The sequence below is a fragment of the Atta colombica genome, unplaced genomic scaffold (genome assembly GCF_001594045.1).
Source record: "Atta colombica isolate Treedump-2 unplaced genomic scaffold, Acol1.0 scaffold281, whole genome shotgun sequence".
Lineage (NCBI taxonomy): Eukaryota > Metazoa > Arthropoda > Insecta > Hymenoptera > Formicidae > Atta > Atta colombica.
In genome coordinates, this window is record NW_017259383.1 from 805,658 (window position 1) to 824,736 (window position 19,079).

At 35.9% G+C, this 19,079-nt stretch overlaps 1 protein-coding gene across 1 annotated transcript in view; it reads right to left on the minus strand.

Moving 5' to 3' along the window:
• LOC108689927 (protein Fe65 homolog) overlaps positions 1-19,079 on the minus strand; it is a 161,859-nt gene that overhangs the window by 108,812 nt on the left and 33,968 nt on the right. The gene's annotated exons all lie outside the window — the stretch shown is intronic.

A 19,079-nucleotide genomic window follows, 5' to 3' on the forward strand; every position in this document is an offset into this window, starting at 1 on the left:
AGCCACCACCAAGTAATTACTTCTGGCTCTTAGTTATCATTGATCGAAGTTACTCATGCAGTAATACATAATAAGATATAATGTTAATAGTAACTTTGTAAGCTCTGCATTTTCAATTTTGAATTCCTTAATTAAAATCTTAAGAGTCATGAAAAATAATGATTAAGAGTAACAAAACGTTAAAGAAATGAGTATGAACAATATAAAATTTGAGAAACATAAGTCGACAATATAAAATTTTTTAAGTTAAATTTCTTTCGATTTATATAAATTCCTTGCTCCTCAAAAATATAAGATAATCAAGTCTCATCGCAAAATCAAAGCGTCATGATATGGAATGAAACTGGAGGTGCAATTGCACTTTTCTCCACCATTCATCAGACTATCTGACCAATCGATCGGTTGTTCTGTCACGTCACTCCGATTTCGTGTGACCGAACGCGTGCAATGAGCTGTACTTTCGTCACGCAACCAAAGTTTTTTTCATACAATTTTGTTGTGCGCGTTGTAATCGACATACTCCCTCCCCCTGCATTGTGTAATGTGCAAAGAATGAACTGACACGAAGACCTTTCGCATATTGCGAAAGGCAGAAATGTACGGCAACGTAATTGACTGATGCATTGAACGAGATAAATCATTATATACAATATAAAAGATCAATTTTGCTGAAGAATCTAAAAATTTGACAGATACAGATCTGAAAAAATAATTTTGCAAAAATGTTAAGCATGATGAGCAATACTGCAAACTGTTTTAATATTTATTATTCTAACAACCAATTTATCCTTTTACTTAATTGTTTTGATAGTTCAGCAAAATTATTTTTCTGTATCTAGCTAAATTTTTAGATTCTTCATCAAAAATTGCTCTTTCAGTGTATACACAAAAATTAAGGTATTATTGTGGCATACATAAGTTCGAGGAGAACTGCAGGAGTAATTTTCATTACGACGATTGTTCGACCATCTGTTGACCTCATTAAATAAGAGACGTAATCTTATTCAAAAAATTGACTTCTTAATCTGACTATGATGGGAACACATACAGGTGCGACTAATTTCACGAGGGGCACTACTACTATCTGCTAATCTAAGCGTATATCGGAGGATGGAAAGAAGAAAGAATCTGAACACGTTTCACTTATGAGCAAGACATATTTAAGAGTATTTGATGAATGTTAATCAAGAGTATACGATGAATATTAATTAAGATGAAATTAATCACAATATTTGATATATGATCAATATTAATCCAGATGAAATTAGTCAATATTTATAACTCTAATCATAATCATTTTAATAAAGGCTGCAAAACCTCACAAAAAATCGAATATACTGGCCAATTTATTACTAAATTTATTACTAAAACAGTAATTAACTACTTATTTGGACAAATAGTGCTTTTAATACTTAAACTAAGTAATTAATTATCGTTATTTATTAGCATTAAATTAGTCAGTATTAGATTTCTGTAAGAGATTTAAATAGCTATCCTCAAAAATCAATTATTAAAGCTAATTAATATTAATTAAAGCTAATTAATAGTGTCTCAAATATTATATTAACAATGCATATAAACACATGTTTTATACAGATGACACGTCCCATAAAGTCGACTGTCTCATAAAGTTGTGGAACGTGCTCAGGAAGGGTGACGACGACGAGGGACATATAACTTACGATTCGCTCCGTGGAGGACCATCGTGGCCGCGTTCTACACAACTATAAAAGTGTCCTCGATGGCACCCACCGGTTAGGTACCTCTAGTGCCACGAGCCCGAAAACGACGCGCGAGAGATGTCTTGCACTACCACCCCCCCGTGCGAGCGCGCGCGCGATTAGCTCATTCTTTTGCAAACGAGCACAATTCGGGGTACGGGGGAGGCGAGAGTTTTCAAGATGGCACGGGATTTCGAGTTCAGCACGAATGACGCATCACCATATGACGCGAGAAATGCGATCGCCGATATATATCTTCTGCGACAGACGACTCGTCGGGGGAGATGCGTTGATCGCGCAATTCGATCTTTTCGTTCTATCCCTCTAACTCATCTTATCGGAAATAGCTGCAGGAAGTTATCGAACCCGAGAGTTTGCGGGAAACGTCGAAAACGATTATTACAACGAGGTTTTTCGAGGTCACGAGCGGACAAACAGCACCCCGAGACGTTGGGGCGTCGCGGTCGTCGCAGTGTGACTGGCGAGACTCGCGATCACCCCCTTCTCCGTTCGCGCGCATCGCGATCCCCTCTACTCTCTCTTTCACCCCCCAGCACCCTCTCTCTCACGTCACTCGACTATCTCTTCCCTCATCCCTCTCTGCATGTGTGCTCCTATCTCTTTCTCTCCTTCGTTCCATCAGCGACTCCACTAGCATCCATATATCGTCTTTTCTTTCCTATCATATTTTTTGTCCCTATCTATCTCACCCCTTGCGTCATGTATCTTCGCTCCTCCTTCATCCCTTGAGATTTCTCTCCGTGCCTTTCTCTCTCTTTCATTCTCTCTCACCTCTCTCGTCTTCCTTCTTACTTGGTCGTTCTATCTACTACCCCTATTTCTTTCTCTCTGTCGCACCCTCGCTTCTCCCTACTCGCCTTGTCGCGCGCGTCTCCTTCTGTCTCTCAGCAACCCTCCAGACACTGGCCAAGCTGGTCACGTGAACGCCAGCTCGGCCAATCGTGCGCCGAATGACGTCATCCGCATGACTCTCTCGCACATTCGAGAAAGAAGTTGCGGGCGTAAGGGTGCATTTGCGGACTTCGGGGGGAGATGTGCTTCGCACGGAGTAGGGATGGATGGCCGGTTCGATCTATGGACGACGTGTGATGCAACGCCGGGACGGACGATCCTCAGGATCTTGCGGAAAGGATTAAGGCATTATCGCGCCAGTTTGTTAGCAGCAATTTTTTTCTTTCGAAAACATCGAGAGATACACGGCGAAACTTAAAATATTATAGCGTATTAGAACTTAAAAATTTCTTGCGCGAAATTATATTTATCTAATTTTGATCCTTTGGATTTTTAAATAGATTTTCATATGCTTTATATACATTCGATTCTTAACAAGAAAGTTTATAATAAAAAAATAAAATGTGTTCAAATAAAGTTGGTGATTGAACATTTAATTTAAAACCTGTTCTACCCTCCACTCATTTTCTCTTTTATTTTACAAACAATCCGCGTTCAATTTACATCAGTTCGTTTTAGTATTTATTCTTTGTTTTATATTTACACGTTGTTACGTCCATTATATGCCCGGAATTTATTGAAACTGTAAATGAGAGAGTTATTTTTTATCTAATATACATTGTCCTTAATTAACTGTATCTGATCCAGCAATCCTGCAAAGTTTCTCGATGCAAATAGAAACTATTACGTTCAACAAAAAAAGTGCCTATCTGAAAGAGAAAGAAACCCTCGATGTTAGTCGCAGATTTTTTTCTCAAGCCAGGACACTTCATGGCGTATCTGTACTATGAAACTGGAGGCAACGTACGACCATAAATTGCGTAGCAACGGCTCATACCGAGGCCCATTTTTCTTTCGGCCAGAAAATGGGTTAACCGAAAACCTTCCTGTTTGTATTCCGCGCTCGAGTTGGGCCTCTTTTTTTTCTCTTCGCAGACATTACGAGGTCGTCGTCACCGAAATGAAATTCCGCACCGCATAGCCGGATGATGCGCACCGGAGAAGACTGCTAACGTGTTAAATCAACGTTACATATGGTTCTCATAAAAGCACGGTTCCCGTAAAATCTCAGGATGAAAATTGATCAGGATGATCAATTGACTAAAAACTTGTCATTAATACTTCATTATTAATACAATGTTGGTATTATAGATTTAATGTATTTATTATAATTACGTGATCAATATATGTATCTTGTCAAGCTAGAGTTCTCATTACTTTAACTCTTATGAATATCAAGATAATCGCGCACGCAACAAAATATATGAACGTTCGTTAGTATCCACTTATAAACGATATATATGAATCATCAATGTCTCGATGATTTATTAAATAAACCAGACGATTCATAAATGAGTCATTTTCACATTCTTTTACGTGTAAAATTGAAACTACAAAAGAACAGAAGAACGAAAGAAAGAAAGAGAAAGAGAAGGAAGTATATAAGGCGTTTAACATTACTGAACATTCATTTTAAGAACAAAAAAATCCTCGTTGGTGGTAAAAAGACTCTCGCACGACTTTGCCGTTACTACGATCGGACGCTGCCAGATGTGGATTTACTAGGAAAGTTTTATGCACAGAGAAGGAAAAAAAAAGGAAAATGGAGAAGTCAGTCGTAAATCTTGTGCCTCGTAAAATTTTCCATTCGTCTTTTATTTGCATTTCGCCGCAACTTTAGCCCGGGAAAGACGATCGTAATTCATCCTTTCTTATCCACGTGTAAAAAATAATGCAGGTTAATTTGTGTACATATTTATTGATTTGATTTCGTTAAATCTCGTTAACTTGATCTAAAAGATTTGAAAAAATTTCAAGCTTTGATGACTGTTGAAGAGAATATATCTAATGTGTACATATTTTGATTCAAAAACGTATAAATAAATATCTAGAAAACTGAAATTTATTCACTCTGCTTGGCACAATCGACGCAATGAAGTGTAGAGTAGCAGCAAATCTCATCCCCTCTGATGAATTAAATCCGACGCACCCCAAATTTGCAAATAATTAACCAGTATTTGTAGATGAATTGCGCTTATAATTAGAAAGCAATTATATCGAATATGAACTGTGTCCGGATTAGCACGTATTTCGAATACTTCATATGATTGAATATAATTAATCTATAATAATTCACACATATTATTATACAAGAACAAAGCTTTATCGCGGCTAATGATGTGATTTAATCCATGCGATACAATTCTAAGTAATAAAAAAATCTAAAGCTGCGTTCGGGGATTGGCGCTACCCAACTAATTTATCAAGGAATTTAGCAGGTTCTAATCAGATTGATTAGATCAGATCTTATTTTGTTATCAAATCCTAATAAGGTAAATTCATCGAGACCTGATCAGTCATGTAACGCAGCACACTAGTCGAATCCTCATCAGGATAGTCTCATCAGAACTTGATAAGGTCATTATCAGTATCTGATAAAATCCTTATCAGATCTTCATCAGAACTGATAATGAAATAAGATCAACCTAGCTAGAATCTGGTAAAATCACTCGATAAATTTCTAAGTCGGGAATTGTTCAAATGCTATTAATTTAGCAAAAGAAGCAAAAAACATATATTTCAGAGGTCAGGAGGCATCTCTGAAGGTACTTTATAATCTCTTGGAGATTATTCAAATCGACTTGCATACGCCTTCTTATAGAACTTGTGGACATTTTTTTTTTGTGGACGAGTAACTCGTCCATCTCGAGGCGTGGCTGCGTATTAGAAAGGAGGTCAACCAACTCAAACTTAACGAAAATCTTCTTAGGTATACCTTATTCAGGATTATTTTAGATCAACTAAACCAGATCCTTATAACATACAATCTTACAAAGATCAATCATACTCATATCTGATGAGGATTTTCTTAGATGTATCTTATTCAAGGTTAACTTAAATTAATTAAACCAGGTTCTTACAACCTTACAAAAATCAATCATACTTAAATCTAATGAGAATCTTATTAGATGTACCTTATTTAGGATTACCTTATGTCAACCAAATCAGGTCCTTATAATATATAAGGTTAACCTGACACAAACTCTAGTCGTGTCATTCTATCTTTATTATTTATTAAACGTAAAACGAAGATAAAATGGCACAAATAATGCGCTAACAGTATCTATTCGAATGGATTTTAACTGTAATTGTAGAATCATCTAAGCAATTTAGAGCAAAGCATTCCATCAGTTAGAGATTCTAAACATTAAATGTCCATTACAGCGTTTATTTAGAATCGAAGAAAGAATTTTACTAATTGACCAATAAAAAAATGCTTCAAAATATTTGTAGTATCAAGTGATCCATAGCCTAGTTCTTTTGTTAAATAACACTTTTAAAAATCTTGACCCAGAACGATGCAATTTGCAGCCACTTATTTTTAAATCGATCAATGCTCACCCACGAATTCGTCTTTGAACGAGAGCTTTTAGGACATCGAATTTTAATCTCGATTTTGTGCGTCATCAAAATTCTCGCTGACTGGAAAAATATAATCCTTTTCAAACGCGACACGCGAGCAAAGCCATAAATCAAGTCAGATGCAATAATTGAAATGCAGGCGCGAGCCATCAAAAAACAGTGGCTCGATTCCCACTCGCGAGGAATTCTCGTTTTTTTTCGTCCATTTTAGTCGTTTTTTTTAACATCGACATGAACACGCGACTGTCAGATGATTCGAATCACGCGAGCATCCGCGATTTTCGAGCATCCAGTAATCTCATAAGCGAGGGAATAGGATAAAAATTTACGACAAAAGGAGAAATAGCATCAGGGGATATGGTTGGTAGGACAGTAAAAAAACGTAATTAGTGATCAATTCTGTGTCTGATAACCTATATCACGCAATGAAAATCGAGAATCCTTCCCCGTGCGCGCGGGAATCGAGAACTTTATTGGAAGCTATTGCAGTTTGTTCAATTTCTATCGCGAGCTGAATATCATATTCTTTCATTAAGTTATTCTACCACACACAATAATATTTTCATATTAAAGCGGAATGTATTATTTCATGATATGCATACGAAGAAATAAATCAAAATCTGCAAAAGTCAAAAGAATAAAAGAATTATTTCCCATTAGAAACATTTATGAAAAAACAGTTATGTAAAATGAATTTAAATCATTCTAAATGCATGCAAAAGTTCTTCCATATCAATTAAAGCGCGTTTTAATGGAAAATCAAATCTGACGTTTTTATGAAAGTGTTAAACCTCGTAATAAAACGACTAACGTGACGAATGTATACCCATGCGTAATGAATTTGAAGATGGATTATATATAAGATGAATATAATGTACTGACAAATTTTTAACGATTACGACAATTGCACTCGTTATAAATGAGATAAGCGCGTTAAACGCAATGCGTGAATCGTAGTGGATGCTGTAATGCAGAGAGCATGGACATTATGTCGTATATTATTCCGTGTATTATTGTCCGTGCCATGCCGATGAAAACCGGTACCTAATGACCCGCACAAATCACTGGTCCAGCATTGTCATGCGACTGCAAACTACACGGGTGCTGGTGACAGCACGACGAAAAAGTCCTCTGTTTGTTCATGAACTTGTCGGCAAGCCAAGCCGATTGTTGAGCCCACTGCATGTGATGCAATTAATAATTACAATAACACAATTTGCTCCAGCTTTGCGTCTATTTTGGCGACGTATAATTAATATATTATAAACTTAAATAGAGTTGAAATATGGAAAGATACATAACAGTAATGTGCTTATAAAAAAACAGTTTTTTATAATGTAAAAAAAATTAATTAGTTTAATGAGATTGTATATTCCTATACTCCTTTCTAATTTCACGAAGAACAAAGGAATTCATAATTATATGTCTGCTAAATTATACAAAAGAGATGTAGAATCATAAAAATCATAAGATTCGTTGTCTTACATTATATAGAATTTAAAAACGAAATTACATTGAAAATGCGAAATAATGTAAATATTGCACAACAGTATACATCGAAAAAATAAATTTCGCGTGTTTCTTATATGAATGACTGTCCCAAAAGAAAATAAAACGTGGATAGTGTGTGAATGAAGCCAGGTCTTAACAAAACAAACGAGCATGGCTCGTTTCATTCGGCATTTTTGTTTTTTTCACGTAGTTTATATATTTGAAGAAAAAAATCGCGATCCAAACTTTTTTCACCGTTTTATCCAAAAAACAAAATGGAAAATGATTGCGGTGAAGCAATTATATTTTCACATAGCTGATATAAGGCTGAATATTTTTGTCATTTGTCGTTTTTTTGAAATATTTATAGCTATTCGCTAACAAGACATCACACAAAGTGCTGTAAAATAATATTGTATATTATATTTATACCTCAACACATTACGTAACGTTGAAATAATTTTTTTCTATTCCAGTAGTGGGAAATTAATTTTATGAAAAATTCTGATGACAAATTAATTAATATTACGAAAAAGTCATCACCGCGGGGTACTTCATGTTTTGAACAAGTGCATAATGATGTACATAACGCAACTCGAAAAAATTCGCGGGATTGCATTTAAAATCGCTCAATATCCCCGCCTCTCGCCAAGCCAATTTCATTAAAATTTCGACGTCATCTGTTTCAAGTAATTACCGAGGAGTTCTTCGCGGCGCAGCGTTGTATCGTCGGAATAGAAAGAAAGAGCGGGATGCGGAGTACAAGAACAAAAAAAATAAGTTGCTGCAGGAAACAAGCAGCAGGAGGGTGAATCCGGTATAAATCGACCTGCAGCGCAGCGCTCGTAATTGCGTTCGGCAACGACGATAGTAGCGTCGCTTTTAATTAATGCGACACACTTTTTCCCCCCATCAGTGAAAAGTGCCACATCCTCGTAATCCACACCACGGCCGTCCCACCGAGTCCGCATGAGAACGTGCGATGGGGAGGTTTGTTAAATAAATGGAGAAAAAAATCCGCCATGTCGTGAACTGCACGCACTTCTGTTTATTCTGATTTTGTACGGCACGGATTAACGAAGTGTGTAGAGTGCAACGAGTGTTAGAACACGGCAGTGTACGATTTCAGAACCGCGTATATTTGAGACGTACTGGTGACTGGCGCTAAAATTAACTTATAAAAATTTAGATCCTTTTAGCACAAGACATTCTATTTAGTGTGTCATTTTTTTGTGTAATAGCGAATTCAATTGAACATATTCAGTGCGTATTAAAGTCATCATATAAAATAATGTAAAGATACATTTATAAATAAATATAGAAATCGATTAAATCGTGAAATAGTCAATACATTTTTTTTGTATTATTAGGTAAAATATGTATTTTATAATTTGAAATATTTGCATTTCATTTTTATACTCAAATAAATCAGTATAAACGGCTTTGATATGCATCAGTGCACATCAAATTCGCCATAAGTTTCAAGTAATTTTTATATAAAGAGATAATCTAAATCTTTTTAAGATATTCGTGTAAATTCTTTTTATCTATGCATTATTGATAAAATAATAAATATATTCACTAAGAGAATAAGTTTGAACACTAGGGACGGAAACACGAAGAGGGCGGTCAACCCTCTGAGTACGAGGGATGGTCTGCCGTGCCCTGCGGTAATTTCCGTCCTCGAATTGAAATGTTATTACGTTAGCGACACGTTCCGGTATTCCTCTCGTCCTCTCTCATTGCCTTTATTTTCCATCTACTAGCTTTTTCTTGTAAATGTGATTTGAGGCGAACGAGCGCATAAGGGAAATAAGAAAGAAAAGAGGATCAAAAAAGAGAAAAGCAATAAAATATATTCTGGAGGAAATTTGATTATTCTTTTGCGGAAAAGAAAGATAAAATTATAAATAATAAAAAGAGAGAAATTAAATAATATTAACTTGTTTTCATATTTCCTAAAATGTTCAATAAACGAATCTGACGCAACAAAAAGGAATTTCAATCAACAAAGGAATAAAATAAAGTAGAGAACAGGTACAAAAGGAGCTGCTTGACACGATCTATAATCTAATTCGTCTCTTAGGGGGAAGAAAATAGGGAAAACGGAGCGAAACGCCGAGTCGTTAATCCCAACATGCAGTATCTGCGAAGCGAATTCCGCGCAGGGAACGACAGTCCTATGGAATCGAATTAAATCCTGGGATATACGATTTTCAGTGAACATATCTCCGATCCCGCGAATCGCCCGAGATCCGCTCGAGATTTCCCGGCGTGAGTTGCATGCAATCGGAAAAAAGGAGCCCGACGAGTTTCTCCTCCTCTTTAGACATAATTTATGTACGAATCTCCATGCGTTATTCGCACCTTTGTGGTCCGCAGACAGTCCGTTTGCACAGCAAATTATTCGCGAAATGACTTAAGTTTAATTTACGATATAATGAATAATATAATAATTATAATTTTATAAATAATATAACCATAATATAACATTTTGACAATCTGAAAATTAATAGAAATTGAAAATTTTTATACGAAAATATCGAGATTACGAGATAATTTCCAATTTGTAAATAATCAATTTTCGTCAATGATATTACGTGGACTTTGAGTGACCAATACATGTAGCAATCTGTATGAAAATCATGTTAGCTGCGAATTGTATAACAATTTGCATCGGATTAGGCGGGTGCGTCGTAAAGTTATATTTATAAGTTCAACGATTTCGCATTCCGACGTTTCTCTGACCGCAACTCGACGAGAAAGCTCCGTCGAAAATCCTGAAATTTCATTTCCATAATCACAGTCTGTATAATTTACTCGACTTTCTATTGAACAAGTACATTCGGGGGATATTTTCTCGTATTTGATTCGCTCATATTTTTTCCATCTTATTTTTTATTATCAATAAGACCATCTTGTGAGCGACATCTTGAAGCCAACATCCCCGCATCGTCAAAAAAAAAAAGAAATAGAAAAAAGCCTGAGTCCCTCGCGCGACATTCTGATGTCTTGAAAACAGGAACATTCCGGTGGTTTAACGCCGACAGTGTCGTCCATCCCCCATGCAAGGCGATGGTTCGATGCTATTCCTGTTCCCTTTTTCTTTTTCCAGAAGCGAGATGGAGAGAATCAGAGAGAAAGAAAGCGAAAAGAGAAGAGAAATTGAAGGGCGAAGATAACCATTCCGAATAGCGATGTTCTTTGCTATAAGGGGGAAAAGTTAGAGGTAAAAGACGACACAGGTACAGGGGAGATCTCGTGACTTTTATTGCATTCGACCGTGTTAATCCCGAGCACCCATAAATTCATCCAGTAGGAATTACTTCTTAACCTCTTCGGCATTTCACTGAGTTCATCCTATCGAAGTCTTAATTAACATACACGATCTTTCTTTATTATCGAAGGAGAGATTTCTGTATTGCGACAATTACACATATCTAAGTATTATAATTAAATTAAATGGCATGTCGCAAGATTCTGATTTATAGACACGAGAAAAAATGAATCCATTATACTTCTATGCAACGTGAATTATTGATAAAATTGAAGTTGTAGAAATGATATCGAATACATTTTTTTTGTATTATGATTAAAGCCGTGTTCTACACATATTTCGATAAACTGCCAGTACTGAAAATTTATTCACATGTTACATGTATATATAGAATTTTAATACTGGCAGTGTAGGTATATTGGAACACAGCCTAACTAATCTATAAAATAATTCCATATTTTGGAATAATTTATCGCAATAATTCGTAGGATGGCAACGAAAAATCTATCTTCATTATCGAAGAAGATTTCTGTGTAGCACGAATTGGATATAAATATTGTAATTAAATCAAACGGTACGTCGTGTCGCAAGATTTTGATTTATGCACAACAAAAAAATGGACCATTATATTTATGTGCAACATAAATCATTTAAAAAATTGAAACATCGAATTATACAGAAATGATTGAATACATTTTCTACTGTACGATAAAGTCTGTTAAATTTCTTATTCTGTATTTCGTGACAAGTGCAAGAAGAAAGAAAATAATTTACCGCGACAATTCGTAGGATAGCAATGAGAGGTCGATGGAAAACCGAAGGGAAAAAGTAAACTTTTAATCAGTCGGTCTCCCTATTATCTCGGCAACCATTCCAATTCTTCGAGGTTTCAGTCTTTCTCGTCCACCTACTTCTCTCGTCTGCCAGGATGGTACACCCACCAAATTACATCGTCGCAAATCCCCTTCCAGTGGCATTAATTAGCTCTTGATTCCTCCGCCATCGATCTCGCGACAACTCCGGTAATTTGATTCTCGCTTGCGACGCGATTTGAAACATGCAAGCTACGTTAATATGTGCGACATCGGAAATCTCACCCTTAGATCAAAGAACGGATTAATACAAACATCGAGGATGTATCTACATATATATGTATGATAGAATAGATTACGTTGATGAAATCAACGTTCGTCTAAAATGTCGATTCCGCTCGTAACGCCATCCTGTTTGCATATGGCTATACAAAATGAAATTATCGCCTGTTCCTCATTCAATAATAGTTCACTGAATTTAGGAAATACTGATGTACATATTGTATAATCTAATTTTCTTTTAACTTAATTTAATGTTAAAAATACTTATTTTTGATCAATCAATTCTATATAATACTAATAAAAAAAAGAGTATATAAAATGAAAAATTCCATATTCGGTCAAAGTAATTTTTTCACGTCTAATAATATTCTTGTGAATTTATACAATTTCTAATTTCAATTAATTGTACACCGATTATTTGTCGGTCTTGAAACAATCCTAAATCCGAAGTTGGAATAGAGGTTATATCAACAATACAAATTAAATTGACAAGCAATTTAATATTATTTCTGCAAACAAGCATCTTAAAAATTGTAAATAATTTATTGCAAAAAATAGAAAAAATATTTAAAAATGTATATTTCTTCTAAATAATATTCGGTTCAAATTCTGTAATTTTCGCGAGTATTATTTCAAAAATAATCAGCATAGTAATAATCAGCATAATAATAATACAAAATAATCAGCAAGATATTGTCTCTCAAGTATCTCGTGATACTAGAGACCTGCGAAGTTCAAGCAGAACATTTTCACCGAGACTGTTGTCGCGCAAGCAACAACGAGAAAGAAGTTCTGTTTAATCTGACTTCGAGAGCTTCGTCGCTTCTTTTCCCAGCGGTCTCATCGGGTTTGAAATTCACGTGTCGCGAATTTTCAAGGGAAAACCTGAGCACAACACGGCGTCTCTTCGATTCTATAGTGGGATTTTTGCGGAAAGCCTCGAGGGCAAAATCGACAGATACAGAGAGAACACACAGTCTTTTCGTTCGCGTGCACCACGACAAACACAGCTGCATTTCTCTATCGCGTGGTGGTGTAATTTGCATTCTTTGTCATGTCTTTGTTTTGAAGCCGACTTGTGATCTTCGCTTCTTATAATAACTTTCTCATACGACTGCAAAAACCCGATTTACATTTCGTGTTGTTCTATCGCACGTCGAAAGGAAAGAAAGTTATTTGCTAAATGGAGACTGGCCCAATTAAAGATTCTTTGTTAAAAACTTAAACTTTCCACACACAATTAATTATTAAGATATATCTTACGTTGGGAAGTAAATCTTATTGTTTGCTATTTTAAATGTTCGCGAATAGAAAATTGACATTAAGCATATTCACTAAAATAGCCACCATTACGTTACTAGCTAAAATAGAGATGGAACGAGATATACTGAACAGTGCTACTTAAATACTATGGCAAGAACGAGAATTGACAAGAAGTCAAGTAAACGAAACTTCTTGTTTCGAGTGCTTGATGAATGGTGGGAGGAATAGTAAAGAATTAGCTGCAAATCGAAATGGCGCGGCGGCGGAAACACGTGTCCCAGAGCTTCGAGTAGGAAGAGAGATCTTTCCTTTGAATGCGCTTAATTGCAAGAACAGTTTCGTTTCCAGATCGCGAGTCAGACAGACTGACGAGAAGTACGGAAATGATTAACGACAAAAGCGGGGACCCCCTGTTGGATCTCCGGAAACGGACTTGGAGGGAACGCGCACGAGGAAAAGAACTGCTTCTCGAATCTGAAGAAACGCCCAGAAGCCGGTAATTACCCGATAAAATTCTTCCGCGCGACTAAGAAAGGAAGAATCACCCTCTTTGTACTCGTTATCGTTAAACGACTCGTTTGTTCTTATAGTATTCATAAATCAAATCTTCATAATTCTTTCAACTTCACTTTTAACTGCAATTCTAACCACGGTTTATTAACGATTGTTATATATACTACCTCAATTTTTGTATTTCATAAAATCAATTAGACGCAATTATACTTGAATTAATTTCTGACATTCACCTTCAATTTCCTAACATTGATCGTATTGATGCATGAACAATTGAAATGTACTAAACAAGCAGTTTTCACAGAAAACACGTTCGATAACGCGTATTTAATCGCGCGACACTTTTCATTAGTCGTGATTAACGCGAAATAATAGCGTCAACGTCAGCGAAAAGTGCGATCGATAATGAAAAATAATTTAACGTGCAGGGACGAACTAGGTCATTGATTCGCGTTAGTTGCCGGGTAAGTACCCGATAACCAAATTTAACTCCGACGAGCTCTGTAATAAACGGATAAGTAAATCCATTAGCCGCGGTACCATAGTAACGCATAAATTCGTGATCCCCTCGAATGCGCCGATAGCGATTCTTCATGTAATCGATTATACTCCCATTGCCGTTATGTCGCGTGACTGCATCGCCCGCGCCGGCGTAATCTTCCGTTGCGCTTGGAATATCTCAGAGACGATCGTGAAAATAAATTATTTGTCACAGAAAGAAAATGGCTCTCACGTAAAACAGTGAAATGTCCATAAATGGTGTAGATCGTGCGGAAGGGAATTGGAATACAAAGGTAGAGAGCTGTCATCATCAGTGAGCTTCGCATAAGGACGCAGAAGTTACGGTCATGCCACTGCAAAATATCGGGATAAATCAGAGATGGATGAACACTGTGGTTCCGAGTGGGTGGTTGGTCTGACGCAGTAAACAGAAAATAATACCGGGCAGCATTGTTCCCGTTTTGTCCCCTTCTGTCCCGCTTCATTCACTCGCCATTCGCGTTCCGCCACTATAGGATCATCCCGTTCTATTGTCGAGTTTCGCCAGGAAACCTTTCGCTCTTCATTTCCCTCCGCCCGCGGCCCTTTCTCTATCGTACTCCATCCGATCCACCTGTTTTTTTTATTGCTCTGCCTTGAACGGCATACGTATTCCCATTTTTTAGCCGGAGTTTAAAAGGAGAGAAAAAGAGAGAAAGAGAGAAAAACAGATTGCAGCGTTTATTCTAAAAGGAAAGGCAACGGTCGCCTATATTATTAAACGCATTTGTTATGATATTAAAGTTATTCTGCCACGGGTTGATTACATGACGAGGGAAATTTACGTAGAAGCTTGAGTATTTAAAACAAGGAAGTGCTTAAATACAAGGAAATGCGACAAATATAACAAAAATGAATACATATAAAAACTTCAATTAGAGATGATAATACAAAAAAAAACAGTTTGATGCGCTCTTTGTTCTAATTCCAGAGAAACTGCATCCTGCAGGAATGTAAAAATATTTTATTTTTGTTTTCAATTTGTATCTATTAATCTTTACCCATACCATGTCGTTATTTAGTTCAATAAAACATATTTTACTAGGGCATGTATTGTATTACGGAAATCTTCAGAATGGATTCCAATCGGAATTATTCCATTTTTTCTCTAGAAAACACAATAGAAATCTAGACAATAATTCCGATCATAAATCCATCTAAATAATTTCATAATAGGTGCCCTCTCGTTTATTGTGCGTAGATACCTCCCTTCCAGCATATCGTTTATATTTTATTATCCCTCGAACAAAAATGAGGGGCCAATACACGACAGAAACGTTTATTTGAAAGGATGATGAGTGCGTGCCAGTTACAATTCATCACGCGTGCCGATGAAATACTATATACTTTCTCGGCAAGCAAATGAATACGAAACTAATTTTCGATGGCCCTCTAGTGCGCTTATTCGGCCTCGTTTTTCAATTTTCCACGTATCGTCGTCGCCGCCGATGTAATAGTGAAATATGATTATTCCGTCTCGCGTGTATTATTTTTAACGCCCGGCTTTTCTCCTTCATTCTCGCTTGTAGTCGCAACCGTTCAGTGATCGACGAACGATCGATCGGCACAGTATCGAGTCAGGCAGGCCAATACGATCCAATCATACCGACTTTCGAGCAACGATATCGCGCGCAATCCGGCGAGTTGATTGAAATATCCGACGCGCGTAGTTTTTCCACGATGAGATTTTCACTAGCCGCGGATTGTTTCCGCAATTTTCCACGTGTTTCCCGGACTCTCGTGAATATCCCGTTTTTATGATCAACAACGAATGTAACTTTTCGCACGCAGCGCACATTGCTCGTAGCTAATCCGATCGAGTTCGAGCATATCCATTTCTATCGATCTGTTCCCTTTTCTATTTTTTTTTATTTATAGTATTTCTCGTGCAGTATAAACTGAAATAAATGAAATTACTTGGTAATAGCGACTTAAAGGCAAACTTAGTGCATAAAGAAATAACTGACATACATATTTACTATTATTGCAACATATAATAATTTGAATATCTGTTCACGAATCCTGCATCAAATTTAGGAAAAAGATTCGTTATCTTGATATTGCATGCAACAAAGTTTACAACTGTAACAGAGAATAGTGATCGACATAGATGGTTCGCGAATTCATTGAATAGAATTTCGCCAAAACTCTCAGCCAGATCTGGCAGCTCTCTGAAACCGTTGTCAACAAAGTTCAACCACTTTGCAGTCAGATGACAAGCGATTGCAACACTTTAACCTGCTAAAATAGATTTTTGAATTGTCGATGTCGCCGCCTGATGTACTATGTGTAGACAATATCTTGATTAAAAATATCTATCTAAAATACTGAACCAAAATACCTGTTTCGATGTACATATATCGTGCTTATTATAAGCTATGTACACATATTATACGTTGAAAAATTTACTAAATTTTAAGAAATTTGTTTGAATAGTACTAATTACACGATTAATTTATAAGTCAATAAATATTTATTAAATAAAAAAATAATACACAAATGAAAAAAATAAACAAATGATTTTTGTACTAAATAAATATATGTTTACATTTATTTAGTACTATTCAAACAATTATTAAAATTTAGTAAATTTTTTTTCAGTGCATATATTATTTATTACAAATTTATATACATATATTAATTGCATATTATGTATCTTCTAAATTTTCTATAACGTCTACGAATTAACATACTTAATTTTCTGTAGTACATTGATATGTATGGTATAAGTAATACGTATTTTGTGAAAGCTATCATCTGATATCGATATTACTAAGTTGGAAATCGAAAACATAGCTTTTCCATCCGTGTTCGCATGAAAAAAACCGTTATCGACGGTGTGTATGTTTTAAGTAAATTATTTACATATTAAGAGCGTCGTCCATGCGAAAAAGAGAATCACCAATTTCTAAGGGAGCTCTTAAGTATGTAGGACGATACTCCATTTTTCCGGATGGTCGTTACGAAGAAACGGGATCGAGCTGTAGAGCGATTTATTAAGATCCTCGACGGTCTCTCGGGCAGAAGGTAAAACCGAAGCTGGAAGATGGAAGATCTAGGAGAACTGACCAGGAGAGTAGCCAAGAAGGATGATCGTAAGGCGCGGATCGTGTTGAAAAATCTTAACGCTCCGCAAGACAAAGACTTCTTTTCTCTCTTTCTCGAAAGTATGAGGCGTAGACTCTCTTTTGAGAACGACAGAAATAAATCTCGTAATGTCATATCCTGTAAATATACTGTTACTAAAGAAATTTTACCGAAAATAAGAACAGAGAATCGTAAAAATTGCGATACTTTGATGTGAATCGGATGAATCGGATGAATTTCTGAGATGTAAAGAACCATGATAATAATTTCTCATTTACCTTTTACCCTCCTATCTTTACATTCCCACACCATTAAATCCTTTCGTGATATAGAAATTATTCGCAGTTTGCGAATTATTCGTAGTTTGCGAATTATTCATAACTGTTATTTCCTATTCCGACATTTAACTCTCGCCGTTCTGTAATGATGCAATAAATGAATTTATGACTTACTCGAAGGCGGGGTCACATCGACTTAAGCTTGTATTAAAGAGAATCGTTTATCAAACACTAATTTATGCGCCGATTAGTATGATTCAGCAGGAGTTGATTATGTAATTTCACAATTTATGTCGCTCATTGTCACAGTTTTTGCTGGAAATTCTCATTGCGATATTTTTATATATAACATCTCGAAAAAAAATATGATTCGCAAATATATAAAATTTGAGACTTTATTGCAAATAAAAAACTAATTTAATTAAATAGTATTGTGATGCGATATCTTTTAAAATTCCTCCAGAAATTTTCATTCGTAGAGAAGTATTCATTTTTCTTCCTAGGTCATCTCAATAGAGCGGATGGTACATAGAGCGACAAATCGCTCGTCATGAAAAACGGGGAATATTACCGGGTTTTAGCCGAGGAGCATATTTACCAGCGGACGTAATCACGGGCTCCGCGCCGTTCACTTCTGCCGACGCATGGCTTTACTTTCACGATGTCGTCACGACCGCGTGTATTGCCCATTAATGTGAACTACGGCCTAACCATTACGCCGGCATGCTCGCTTTCGAAATAAAAGACAACGGATCGCATACACCCACGACACGTGTTGTAAAATCGCGTATTATATGCGCGGCCTCCAATATTTTTAGTCGGACAGGCCTTCGACTCGGAGAAAAATTTAATGGGTGTGTTCACTTGCTCTCAATTGTATTACAATTTCGACATCCAAGATGTTGAAATATATCGAATGATTTAATATATAGTTGTTACGACAGAACTATTTGATGATCACGACACTTAGCTATTATATTTTTGTCAGTCATTTCATTAAAACAAATACTTTTTAAATAAATAAATAAAGGACTACGAGCCTAATAGTCTGTTTACTATAAATTTTTAAAAAAATTAAAAAGTTCACTATAAAACTATGATCCTAACTGTTTATTATAAATTTAAATTATTACAACTAAATAAAGGCTGACATTTTGATCTCGGACTAGATGTCTCAATGTTAAAACTAAATAATAACTTGAGTAAATTGTATAAATTATCTAATATATATGTATGATCTCACAATCGATTATGTTAAGATCTTTGATATAAAAATAAATTTTCATACTTTACCAGAATATTCCAATCTTGTGGGATTTCGATACGCGGATTATACTACACTTTTCATCCTTTCTCGCATCATGTATGAATAATATAGTATTTCATAACGTTTCGTCAATAAAATTATTATGTAGTTTAA